The sequence below is a fragment of the Pelmatolapia mariae genome, linkage group LG18 (assembly GCF_036321145.2).
Source record: "Pelmatolapia mariae isolate MD_Pm_ZW linkage group LG18, Pm_UMD_F_2, whole genome shotgun sequence".
Taxonomy (NCBI): Eukaryota; Metazoa; Chordata; class Actinopteri; order Cichliformes; family Cichlidae; genus Pelmatolapia; species Pelmatolapia mariae.
The window spans coordinates 32,315,654-32,329,937 of record NC_086243.1 but is presented as its reverse complement, the minus strand read 5'-3'; the positions used below and the strand labels follow the sequence as shown (position 1 = coordinate 32,329,937).

At 43.4% G+C, this 14,284-nt stretch overlaps 1 pseudogene; it reads right to left on the bottom strand.

Moving 5' to 3' along the window:
• Nucleotides 1-6,126: 6,126 nt before the first annotated feature.
• LOC134617863 (U1 spliceosomal RNA) lies at nucleotides 6,127-6,269 on the bottom strand (annotated as a pseudogene).
• Between the last annotated feature and the right edge of the window lie 8,015 nt (nucleotides 6,270-14,284).

The window sequence follows — 14,284 nt, the reverse complement described above, 5'->3', positions numbered from 1 at the left end:
CCTGTAAAGTAATCGTTCAACAAATTAAAGGTACTATTTACTACAACACTTGCCGGAATTTCATATTTTTTAAAAACACAAATGTTTCTCGCCCTCCATAATGCATCTTTAACACAATTCACTGTTATCCACCAAGGATCTTCCCCTCTTCCCCCACTACCTTTCAAAATCCCATACATTATACATTCATATGTTAAATCCCCCTTATATAGCTCTTTCAACCGGTGCCGCAATAAACACCATACCTTCTTAGCAAAGGGGCATTCCCAGAACAAATGTCTAACCGTCTCGTCACCTCCACATCTCATTCTTGGGCACTGCGCACTCCTCGTGCACTCTCTTGCCTTCAAAAAGGCTCTTGTGGGTAGACATTCAAGAATGGCTTGCCAGGCTAAATCTTTATGAGTATTTAACAATCTCTTGTTATTAGCATTAGCCCATGCCATTTTACAGAGGTTTTCAGGAAGTCTCCCTACTTGTCATGAACTAGCTGTGTGAAGGCAGATGAGGAACCAAACGCAAAACTCATGGAGACAGGAGCTGAACTCAGAATCACTGCTTTATTGGAGGCCTTACAAAGAAACAGAACTAAACTGGCAAAACTAAACTAAGGACCGAGGGAACACAGAAAGGCACACAGGGGGTAAAAGTCACAAGGGGAAATCAAATAAGGAACAACTTAACAGAGCAACCCAGGAACCATGGCCTAAATAAAGAACAAAATACAAAAATACACGAAAACTAAGAATGCTGGGCCAACATGGCCCAGGATCATGACACTACTGGAGTCATTCTATGCATTGGAAATAATATTTCCTCTAATTTGGCCCGAGTTATAGCCTGGGGTGTAATCTGGGTTGAAAAACGCTTCAGTGATTGGATTACTATGTCATAAACAGCGGGGTATTGTTCTGAGAAAGGTGTACTAAGGGAGCATCGCATGCCCCATGCCTTCAACACTCTCTGACCAACTCAAAATCTTGTGAAATATGGCCAAATCTATTCTTTAGAGTCACTGAAGCATGCCCTGAGGACTGGAGCAATAAACATTGCATTAAATTTAGATGCAACTTCTGGGACTGCTCCCCCCCCCCCCCTTTTTACCGGTCTATACATAATTTCTCTATTCAGTCTCTCATGTTGGCCCCCCCAAAGGAAGCGAAACATGGCTTTCCTCAGCGAGGCCAATATTTTATGAGGAATCGGCAGCGTGGTTGCCAGAAACGCTAAAGACGCGGTTACTTCGGCTTTTAACACCAAGACCTTACCTACAAAGGAAAGCACTCTGTCTTCCATCCCAACAGCTTCCCTTGTATTTTGGGTAATTTTGAGTTGCAATTCTTAGTTTGCATGTCCTTTCCCATTTCCACCCCTAAGATTTTTATCGTTTCAAATTTTTCAGTCGATCCCCAACTTTCCTTCATCTCCCGCCAATCAAAATATATAACCTCACTCTTACCTTTATTAATTTTCATCCCAGAAGCTGCCGTGAAGGTTTCACAAACCGTCAAAATTTTGTCTATCGACTTATTATCTGTGAGCGCCAAAGTTATGTCATCCATATACATGGTAAACTTTACTTCAATCCCCCCAACTACCCGGGGGGGTTAAACCTTTAATTGACTCATTCAGTCTTAAGGCACATGCTAGTGGCTCCATCACCAGTATAAACAAAATAGGGGACAAAGGACATCCCTTTCGTACTCCAGACTTTACTGCGACCGTAGCGGTGAGTGTTCCATTTACGACAACCACACTACTACAACTATTATATACCACCTGGATCCATCTCCTAAACCCCTCCCCAAAAGCTAAATTATTAAGGACTTTCATCAAAAAAGTATGGTTAACGTTATCAAAGGCTTTTTCCAGATCTATTCCTAGAACACAAAGGGGATTGTTCCGCTCTTGACTGTAAAGGTAACTATCCCTTATGACAGCCAAGCTGTCTGTCATCTTACGTCCTAATATCCCACATGTTTGCTCCACTCCAATTAGCTTAGGTATAACTGATTGCAACCGGAAAAATAAAACTTTAGCTAAAATTTTAATGTCTACACCGAACAATGTTAGGGGCCTCTAATTTCTCAAGTCTTTTTGGAGCCCTTTTTCCACAACAAGGAAATCACCCCTTTATTCATGGACAATGGCAATACCCCTTTATCCCAAGACTCTTTGTAAACCAAAAACAAAGGGAGACTGAGCTGTTCCCAAAAGGTAGAATAATACTCCTTGGGCAGGCCATCCAATCCTGGTGCCTTATTATTTTGCATACTTAACATTGCTCTTGTAATTTCGTTGATCGTTATATCTTCGTCTAACAAAGTTCTGTCAGCCAAATCTAGTCTTTGTGTTAACTTTGAAATAAAAGATGCCGCTACTTCTTCATCAATACTTTGCTCTTTATATAAATTGGCATAAAAGGAATGAGTTGCCTCAAGAATTTCTTGTGTGCTTTCCACTTCCTTCCCTTCTTCATCAATCAAACAATCAATAATTGGTTTGGATTTATACAGTTTCCTAAAAAAATATCTCGTGCATTTTTCGTTTTCTTCCATATGCCTAACTCTACTTCTTATTAATACCCCTTTGCTTTTCTCATTCAAGACTACCATCATTTCCTTTTTCAATTTCATAATCTCACTTACGTCAAAACCCTAACTAAGGAGATTGTAGTATCTTTGCAGTCTTGCCTGCTTCCTTCCTAGCCATTGCCTCCTCCCCTTTGCCAGATTGCTCCCCTGCAAACTACAAAAAAACCTGTGTCCTAACCTTAACACTCTCTCACCACTCACCCACCGAATCATATAAAGGTTGGAGAGAGGACCATTGTTGTAACTTAAGTTTATATTTTTCAAAAACTTTAATATTCTTTAATAAATTTATATTTAATTTCCGTGGGACCGAACACGGGTTAAAGGAAGACTGAATATCAAATGTACCTGTTACCTTATGATGGTCAGAAAAAGGCACTGGCTCCACCCCACATGAAACAGGAGTCAGTGCTTCAGATACAAACAAAAAAATCAATTCGTGAAAAAGATTTCCCATTGGACCAAGTATAACCTGGGTCAGTCAAATTAAACAACATAAAAACGTCATTCAGGTTACCATCAGTAATTAAATTTTATTATGCACAGGAACTCGCATCCCCTCTACCCACAGGGTGCTCCCCCCGCCTGACTCTTTTCTCAAGGGTACAATTAAAATCTCCCCCAATACTATATTTCTTCTACTACAAAGAAAGGGTTGCAAGGTTTGGAAAAGTGCAGTCCGTTCCTTCTTGTCAGTATATCCATAGACATTAAGAATCCTAAACTTAATCCCATATTTTTCTGCATCAACAAGTAACACTCTCCCATCGACCACAGTCTCCACATTTCCTATGTTAAAGGTTCTGTTGTTAAATAACACTCCCACTCCTGAAAAACGGTTCTGGTTACCTCCTGACCAAAAGGACTGCCCGTATGTCCATCGTTTCGCAAACTTTACATAGTTGTCCATGTAGGGTAGTGCACACTCCTGAAGCAGACAAATGTCTCCACCAGTTTCATGTAGCAGGTTAGAAACTGATTGACATTTTATTACATCATTCAACCCTCTTGTCTTTAGAGTAGTTATCCGAAGTGTATTTATTTTACCTCTAATAGAGTTTAATCTAGAACACCTCAGAGAAGAGCAAACATTACTATTGTTATTAGTTTCGTTATGTTTTTCTTTTTTGATACTAACCATGCCCTGGGTGTTCCTCTTCCCACATTGCCTCCCCCTTTGGTTATCTGGGTGGTTTCCTGAGTAGCCGTCAGATCTTGCTCTTCAAACTGAGGTACTGGCGAGGGGTTGGTGCGACTCCCACTGTCCAAGTCAGCATCTCCAGCTGAAGATTCCGTTGACGTATTTATTTGCCGCTTTAGTGAACCTGAAACATCATAGGGCCCATGTAGTGATACCAGTTCAGGGGGGCGGGGCAACTTGTCTTCCATGGGGTGTGCCGGTAAAGGGAAAACATCCTCGTCGAACTCAATAGTATGTTTTGTCTCCTCCGTTGGAAAATCCGGGAACATAAAATCCAACAAGTCTCTGCACTCTTTCGACGTTGATGGAAGAGCGAGGTCTGGAGTTCCTAGAAAAGTTGCCATGTCTTCCTGAATGGTTTCAGTTCCATTAGGCTCTTTTGTTAGTTGAAAGACATGCTCCGTAGGAATTTCGGAGGACTTACTAACATTTCCTACAGGTTGTTCACTCTTATTCTCAGTTCCTATAACCTTCTCCTCCATCACCATCATTGTTTCCTCGTACACACCTGCTTGGTGAGATGAGTTCCCAGCTGGTTCACCGTCCTGATTAGCTCTTGTTTGGTTCCCAACGGCTTCCAGCTGAGGTTCATTACCTTGATTGCGACCTTTATCCGCATTCGTTGGTGCAGAATTTCCTGTTACCATTGGACTTTCTTCTGTTTGCTGGACTTGGGGCCTTTTCAACCTATTTGCATAAGACTGTGGACATGTCCTGAAGGTATGATCTTCTTTCCCGCATAAATTGCAGTTTTTTGGGTAAGGGCAATCTTTTATAACGTGTTCACCACTTTTACAGTTCCTACAAACCACATTGACGCACTCCATGGCCAAGAGGTCATTAGAACCGCACTTACGACATGTCTTAGGTTGCCCCGAGTAAAAAACATATCCTCTGATTGCCCCCAATTGAATAATTGGGGGCAGGTGCATCAATTCTCCAGAGTTCTTATCTCTTTTCAGGTGTACATAGAAGCGATATGCTCCAGTTCCAATCCCATCTTCGTCCTTTAAATCCAATCCTCTTATCACCGAACATTTAAAGGATGTCTTAATATCTTCAACTCTCACATACTCTGAATGCATAATCATAGTCACTGCTTTAGGTTTGTCTGCCTGATAATGGAGTCATCTTGATATGAGCCAGCTGGGGACTGGATTGTCTGTTTCTATTGAAGGTATTAATGCAAGACTCATACAAAGTAGTTGTAGCAAAAATCACTTCGTAGGTTCTTCTTCTAGGCAAGCCAAAAATGGAGTCCAACTGGTTTGGCAAAAATCCCAGTTCCTTCTGAATAACAGTCCTACTAAACTGCAATCAATCCATTTCACAAACCTCTTGTAGCTCGAAACGTACAGTGTTCCGCCTGGAACCTGCCATGCTCATAGCATTGGATGTCGTCATCATGGGGGGGCGAACCGTCTCCGTTGGATCAACCACCTTCGTGATCATGGTATCTCCTGTTACGAAATCAGTTTTACCCCGGTGCTTTTATTCGTCGTGGCATCCAGAGACGGCACCGGAACTCAGTAGTTATTTCACAAAACCTTTATTCATCTTTATTCATCTTAATTTAAGCATGCACTTCTAGAAGGGAAGACGAGGCCGGTGTCCCTCTGCAAAATCTTCACCCCTTTGTTAGTTACAGCCAGCTTTATAGAAGTGCCCCATCATAAAACCCCCATGGTGTGCTGCAAACTCTGTGTGTCTGTGTGTGTATGCACGAGCACGTGAGTGCCTGTGTGTGCGCGTACTCACGTGTCTATGTGAATGCACGTGAGTGAGTGTGCATGGGGATGTGTGAGTGTAACAGTTTAAGCACTGTGTGTGTGTGTCTCTGCGTACGTGACTCCCTGCCGGTCATAAAAGTCCATCTCCCTTCCAGACCACAGTTATCCAGTTACAAATGTTGAGACCCCCACCCAGGTATCCTCTGGGGAATTTCCACTCAGCATTAACTCCTCTTTGTCTTACTTTCACAGTTCAACTGGGGGAGGGTCTCCTAAAATCTACTCCTAAGTTCATGACACAGTCAGGCCTTTATTTATATCCAGGGCAGTGTCAGTGTCTCACAATTCTATATCCTATCTAACACATTCCTAAACTCTAAAATAAGCTAAACATTCCTACACTCCCCTGCAAGGTAAGTATGAGTTGGCAGTGTGGGAGACAGGGGTCCCCTTTCCACATGCAGCACTCTTGCTGATGATGCCTAACACGCATAATGCCTGAATCCAGTGACGGTGAGCACGCCATTGCATTTTGTCCCAGTTCAAAGGCCACACCGAGAGAAAAGCAGACACGTGGATCTTTGCTTTTGGACACAAGAGTGAGGGGAGAGCGCGAACGCAGTCCCCCACTACCACAAATTATGCAGTTGAGATTCCCGCATTTGGGGAATTCACAGGGGTCAGCACAACTGCAGTGCAATGGCTGAGCCTCACCCTGGGTGAACCAATTTTCAATTTCAATTTTTAAAGAATTTTATTGTTCAGTTACAAAGTTACATCAATTCACTCATAGAAAATAAACCATCAAAACACACACACAAAAAAACCCAAAAAGGAAGAACCACAAAATGAAACCAGAACAAAAGAAAAATACTTTCATATTAGTTCTACATACAAATACTCAGATATTTTCTTGGTACTTTCCACATCTTTATCTTGTTCTCCTCACTTTCCCCAAATGGATTTTTTTATAATATAATGTTTTAACAAACAAACCATACTATTGATCACAACTCTTTCCGGTATTTCATATTTTTTAAACACACAAATATTCCTCGCCCTACATAATGCATCTTTGACACAGTTCACCATTATCCACCAACACTCCCCCCCCCCTCCCCCAATTCACTTTCAGAAACCCATACATTGTGCTTTCATATGTCAACTCGTCTTTATACAAATCATTCAACCAATGACATAATAAACACCATACATTTTTAGCAAAGGGGCATTCCCAAAACAAATGTCTTACTGTCTCATCTTCTCTACACCTTCTTCTTGGACACTGTGCACTCCTCGTACACTCCCTTTTTTTCAAAAACACTCTCGTGGGTAAACATTCAAGGGCGACTTGCCACGCTAAATCTTTGTGGGTATTTAACAATATCTTCTTATTAACGTTGTCCCATGTCAATTTACAAAGACTTTCAGGGAGCTTCCCCACCAATGTCAACCTATTTACCAGAAATAGTATTTCTTCTATTTTAACCCAGGTTATGACTTGTGTTGTAGTCTAAGTCGCAATACACTTTAGTGTTTTAATAACTACTTCATAAACAGAAGGGTATTGTTCAGAAAAGGGGGTTCCAAGAGTAACCCACTTGCCCCATGCCAGCAGCACTCTTTGACCAACCCAAAACTTGGCAAAATATGGCCAGATTGCTTCAATAAGGCTATTTAGGCAAGCTCTAAGAATTGGTGCAATAAACATTGCTTTAAATTTTGATGCAATTTCTGGGACTCCTCTCCCTCCCATTCCTACTGGTCTATACATAGTCTCTCTCTTCAGTTTTTCATGCTGGCTTCCCCAAAGGAAATGGAACATTGCCTTCCGCAGGGAGGCCAGCACTTTATAGGGCACTGGAAGCGTAGTTGCCAAAGACGCTAGGGACTTCTGACTTTAATACCAAGACCTTACCCGTAAAGGAAAGTTCCCTATCTTTCCATCTCAGTAACTTACTCTGTATTTTGGGTACCTTTAACTTCCAATTCTTAACCTCCATGTCTTTCCCTATTTCCACTCCTAGAATTTTTATTGTTTCAAATTTTTCAGTCAGTCCCCAACGTTCCTTAACTTCTCTCCATTTAAAATAAACAATCTCGCTCTTGTCTTTATTAACTTTCATCCAAGAAGCAACTGTAAAGGTCTCACATACCGTTAAACTTTTGACTATTGACGAATTGTCTGTAAGCCATAAAGTTAAATCATCCATATACATAATAAATTTTATTTCATTCCCGCTGCTACCTGGGGGGATTATTCATTTTATTAACTTGTGCTGTCTTAATGCACATGCCAATGGCTCCATTACTAAGATAAACAAGATTGGAGACAAAGGACAACCCTGTCGGACCCCTGACTTCACTGCAACAGTAGGGGTAAGTCTTCCATTTACTACGACAACACTACTACAACCAGTATACAACACTTGGATCCACCTCCTAAACACCTGCCCAAAGCGTAGGTATTCAAGGACCTTCATCAAAAAGGTATGGTTCACATTATCAAAGGCCTTCTCCAGGTCTATTCCTAAAACACAAAGTGGGGAGTTCCGCTCCTGACTATAAAGGTAACAGTCCCTTATTGTAGCTAAACTGTCCGTCATCTTACGTCCAGGTACTCCACAAGTTTGTTCTACTCCGATTAATTTGGGTATAACTAATTGCATACGAAAAAATAAAACTTTGGCTAAAATTTTTATATCTACTCCGAGCAACGTTAAAAGCCTCCAATTTCTCAAGTCTTTTTTGGGGCCTTTTTTCAACAACAAAGAAATTACCCCTTGATTCATAGATGGTGGTAATATTCCTTTAACCAGAGATTCTTTATAAACCGAAAGCAAAGGAAACTTAATTTGTTCCCAAAATGTAAGATAATATTCTTTTGGTAAGCTATCCAGACCTGGTGCCTTATTGTTCTGCATACTCAACATTGCTTTTGTAATTTCATCGATAGACATATCTTCATCTAACAAGGTTCTATCATCAAGTTCTAGTCTTTGTGTTAATTTAGAAAGAAAGGGGGACATCCTTTCTTCATCAATACTTTGATCTCTATATAAATTGGCATAAAAGGAATGGACTATATAAAGAATCTCCTGCATTCCTTCCACCTCTTTACCTTCTTCGTCAGTCAAACAATCAATGATCGGTCTAGATTTACACAGTTTCCTAAAAAAATATCTCGTACATTTTTCATTTTCTTCCAAATGTCTCACGCTACTCCTTATTAATACCCCTTTACTTTTTTCATTCAAAACTACCATCATTTCCTTTTTTAATTTCATGATCTCCTCACTCACATCAAAACCCAAATGAAGAAGATTGTAATATCTTTGCAATCTAGCTTGCTTCCTTCTTTGCCACTGTCTTCTCCCGTTTGCCAGTTTTCTTCCCTCAAAACTAAAAAAACTTTGGGTTCTAGTTTTTATACTTTCCCACCACTCACCTACCGAATCATATAAAGGTTGTAAGGAGAACCATTGTTGTAACTGTGGCGTGAATAAGGCACGGCGGGACCAAAGATCATCATTTAGAGCCATTTTAATGATTTAACATCACACCACAACAACCCACAACCCCTGAGTCCCCGTGTTTTTAACTAGGCGGGCGTGATTAAGGATGCCGTGCAGGTGCGTCCGCCCTCCCTGCATGGCACCGCAGACCACGCCCCACCACATACCCCCATCGCCCGATTGAGGCCGGGGAGCCATCCGGCCGAACCTACTCCCCCACCGCGAGTGGGAGAGGGAATCCGCCCTGACAGCTGGTGCCCCCGGGCGCCGGCCAAGCGACCGGGAGGTGCGAGTTCAGGTGGCCGCCCGCGAATCCAGCGGCGCAGGCGAAGCTGGGTCGGAGGTCGGCCGCGTGGCAGGTGCACCCAGCGCAGCCGGCACAATCGTGAGCCCCAGCTCACAGGCGGCTGGGCAGACGTGCTGCGTGTACCGGCCTCTGGTGGTGGTGAGGCCGGTCTGGCGCACGCCTCGCTCGTCAGCTCCAGTCGAGCAGGCTCCCCTAGCACGGGGACCTCCGGCTCCTTGCATGGCCCCTCCGTCACCATCGCCGCTCCCGGCTCGAGCAGCCCCTCGCACGGCTCCTCGGTCACCACCGCTGCTGCTCCCAGCTCGAGCAGCTCCTTGCGCGACTCCACAGTCACCACCACCGCTGCTCCCGGCTCAAGCAGCCCCTCACGCGGTTCCTCTTCCTCCAGCTGGCGCAGACCCTCGCGCGCCTCGTCCGTCACCTCCGGTTGGAGCGGCTCCTCCACCGCTCCCGGCAGGAGCAGCCCTTCGCCCGGCTGTTCCCCCTCCTCCGGCAGGCGCAGATCCCCGCGCGCCTCGTCTGCCACCTCCGGCTGCTGAGGTGCCTCACGCGGCTCCTCCACCGCTTCACTGTCCTCGGGACACGCCTGTGGGGGTGGCGCCCAGGCCCAGATAAGCGCCGCCAGCTCCTCAATTCTTTCAAGGTGGCGCTCGGACTGGTCCTGTAGCTCTTCCTGCTGGCGACGCACCTCCACCGCCTGCTCGCGCTGGGCGGCCGCCATTTCAGCCACCCTCTGGGCCAGCTCCTCCCTTCCCTGGCTCCAATAAGGACCCGCCGTGCCGTCTCCCGGGTTTCGGCACCAGTGTGGCGTGAATAAGGCACGGCGGGACCAAAGATCATCATTTAGAGCCATTTTAATGATTTAACATCACACCACAACAACCCACAACCCCTGAGTCCCCGTGTTTTTAACTAGGCGGGCGTGATTAAGGATGCCGTGCAGGTGCGTCCGCCCTCCCTGCACGGCACCGCAGACCACGCCCCACCACAGTAACGTGTGCTTATATTTTTCCACCACCTTCCCATTCTTTAATAGATTCATATTTAATTTCCATGGTCCCGGGCACAGATTAAAGGAAGATTGTTTGTTAAATCTACATGCTAACTTATGATGGTCAGAAAAGGGCACTGGTTCCACTATACATGAAAGAGGCGTTAAAGCTTTGGTTACGAACAAAAAATCAATTCGCGAAGATGTTTTCTTTTCCCATTGGACCAGGTATATCCTGGGTCTGTTAGGGTAAGGGATCTAAACACATCTTTCAGGTTACAGTCATTTATTAAATTTTCTAATGCACAGCAACTTGCGTCCCTCCTAACCACTGGACTTGCCCCCTGGCTTGCTCTCTTTTCAAGAGTACAGTTAAAATCCCTGCCCATTATTATTTGTCTTCTACTACAAAGAAAAGGTTGTAATGTTTGAAATAGTGCAGTCCGTTCTTTCATGTCTGTATGCCCATAAGCATTAATAATCCTAAATATACTCCCATTTTTTTCTACATCAATAAGCAAAACTCTCCCATCCACCACAATCTCCACATTTTCTATGTTGAAGGCTTTATTATTAAATAAAACCCCCACACCTGAAACTCGGTTCTGATTTTCCCCCGACCAGAAGGATTGTCCATATGTCCATCGCTTCGCAAACTTTGCGTAATTGTCCATAAAGGGTAAAGCACATTCTTGAAGAAGACAAATGTCTCCACCAGTTTCGTGTAAGAAACTAAAAACTGATTGGCATTTCACTGCATCATTCAGCCCCCTCATATTAATAGTAGTTATGTGAAGTGTATTTATATTGACTCTAATGAGATTTTGATCTTAGCAGCCATAAAACCATTATTATTATAGACTCTGCTGTTGGGGGGGGGGGGGGGGGGGGTAGTTGCTTTGTCTTCCGTGGAACATGGAGGTAAAGGGAGTTCTTCCTCATCCAGGCTAATAGTATGTTTTGGCTGCACCGTTGAAAGATCGGAAAACATGAAATCAAGCAGGTCTCTACACTCTTTTGATGTTGACGTAAGAGTGAGGCTTTGGGCACCTGGAAAGGATGCCATCTCCCCCTGAATAGCCTCATGTCTATTGGATTCCATTGCTAATTGTGATACTTGCACAACGGGAGCTTCTGAAGGCACACTTGGAGTTTCTAATGATTGTTCACTCCTGTCCATTAATCCTGTGGCCACCCCTGCAATCACAGTCATTGGTTCCTTGTACGCAGCTACTTGAGGGAACCGGTCTTCTGCTCGTTCCCCACCCCTGCTGTCGCTTGTTTGGTTCTTAACAACTTCCAGCTGGAACTCGTTGACTTGGTCATTACTTGTATCTTCTTCAGCTTGCAGACGGATTCCAGTTACTATTGGTACCTCCTCTGATTGCTGTGGCTGGGGTCTTTTCACCCTGTTAGCGTAAGATTGAGGACATGCCCTAAAAGTGTGTCCTTCTTTCCCACAAAGATTACATTTCCTTGGGAAAGGACATTCCTTTGCAATGTGCTCATCACTTTTACAGTTCTTACAAAACACATTGACGCACTCCGTGGCTAAATGGTCATTGCCACCACATTTACGGCATGTCTTAGGTTGCCCGGGGTAAAAAACATATCCTCTGAATGCCCCTAATTGGATAATTGGGGGTAGGTGGGTCAACTCACCAGAGTTCTCATCCCTACTCAGATGAACATAGAAATGATATGCTCCAGTTCGGATTCCATCCTTGTCTTTTAAATCCAATCCTGTTATCACTGCGCATTTAAAGGACAACCAAGTCCTGATGTCTTCCACTCTCACATGCTCCGAATGCATAATCACAGTCACTGCTTTTGGTTCTCTGCCTGATAACGGTGTCATCTTAATGTTCTCCAACTGAGGTCTAGATTGTTTAATTCTATTAAAGGTATCAATACAAGATTCAAACAACGTGTTGGTGGCAAAAATCACCTCGTAGATTTTCCTTCCAGGCAAGCCAAAAATGTAGTCAATCTGTATTGGAGAAAAACCCAATTCCTTCTGGATAATAGTCCTGCTGAACTGTAGTCGGTCCATTTCACAATTTCCTTGCAACTCAAAACGCACAGCGTTCCTCCTGGAACCTGTCATGATAGCAGTTGCTGTTGTCATGGTGGGTCTGGGTGAACCCATTTCAATTTTCAATTTTCAAATTGTTCAATTTTTATTGTTCAATTACAAAACCCATCAATTCGCTTAAAGCAGGGGTGTCCAAACTTTTTTCACTGAGGGCCACATACATAAAAATATAGGAGTGGCTGGGCCACTTACTAGAAATTAGGTATATAACCTTAACTTTAGTGTATTAAAGTTAGAAAAATCACTTAAAAGTGGTCAAATATGTTATATTGTTGGATATAATTAAAGACAAAACTGCCTTCATCACAGCTTTCCATAAATGGATCTTTATTGATTTATTCAGAAAAAGCTTTGGTAGCTCATTCTCAGAACAGCAGCCTCAGATTTCTTCTTAGAGGGAAGATTTACAGCACAGAGAAAAAACAATAAAGGGGAAAATGGGACGGGTACATTTCAAGTTTGTTATTTAAGTTATTAGGCTTAGCAACACACCTATTAATGTTCATTTGAAACCGTTATCAACATTAACAGACTGAACTGGACTTAATAACAGGAGTGCATATAATTTTAGTAAATTATTCTGGTGAGTATCAGCTGCGCTGGGTATGTAAATCGGGCCATCCAGCTGCGGTGCTGATTGCCACTCGTGCCAAAAATCCGGACAAATGTCACTTGATCAAGGAGCAAATCTGCATCAGATGAGATCAGCTGACTTTGCGTGTGCGTGCGCTGTGCACAGCGGTGTGTACTCTGTGTGTTAACAAGAAAAACGCATATAAGAAAGTGGTGCGCAAAAGCAGGGTAGTGACAGAAGTGATGCGCATTATTGATATTTGAAGCATGTGTACCTGCACATTAACACACGGGTACTGTGGAATATATTTTTTTACTCACCTAAAGCGCTCGTGCTCTCGTCCACTCCCCGCAAAGAAATTAGCAGCTGTGCGGTGTCTGTGGCATCAGTGCTCTCATTGCATGCGATGGAGTAAAAATCAAAAGCACAGCTTTATCACACAGCTGCAGTTTAATGTTGGCTGACGAGTCTTCAATGCGTCACACAACTGTACTTCTGGACATGCTGACGTTGTTGAAGTCCTGCACTTTTTCCGGGCACATTATTTCGGTGACTTTAACGAGGCAGTGTTTTATTAGGTCTCCATCTGAAAAAGGCTTGCCATGTCTTGCGATGAGTTGGGCGACCTCATAGCTGCTATTGTAGCATTTTCCTGGACTTTTTGAGCATGAAAAAAATACTGTTGCTGACCCTGCAGGATAGCTACCATTTGCTTTAATTTCTGCTCTTGCTCAGCATGCAAAGGCCTGATGTTTGGTTTCATAATGACGTCGTACATTATACTCTTTCATAACTGCCACAGTTTCAGTGCAGATCAAACAGATACACTTCCCCTTGAATTCTTTGAAGAAATATTCACTCTCCCACCGTGTCTGAAATTTTCTGCATTCACTTTCTACCTTTCGCTTCTTTGGTTCTGCCATGTTTAGTAACTTGGGGGGTAAAGTTCTAAAGTTCAAATCGTACTATTAATCACAACCCTTTCAGGTATTTCATATCTTTTAAACACACAAATATTCCTTGCCCTCCATAATGCGTCTTTGGCACAGTTCACCATTATCCACCAACACTTTCCCCCCCTCCCCCAATACATTTTCAAAAACCCATACATTATACTTTCATAAGTCATCTCGTCCTTATACAAATCGTTCAACCACTGACCTAATAGACACCATACGTTCTTTGCAAAGGGGCATTCCCAAAATATGTGTCTTACTGTCTCATCTTCCCCACACCGCCTTCTTGGACACTGTGCGCTCCTCGTACACTCCCCTTTT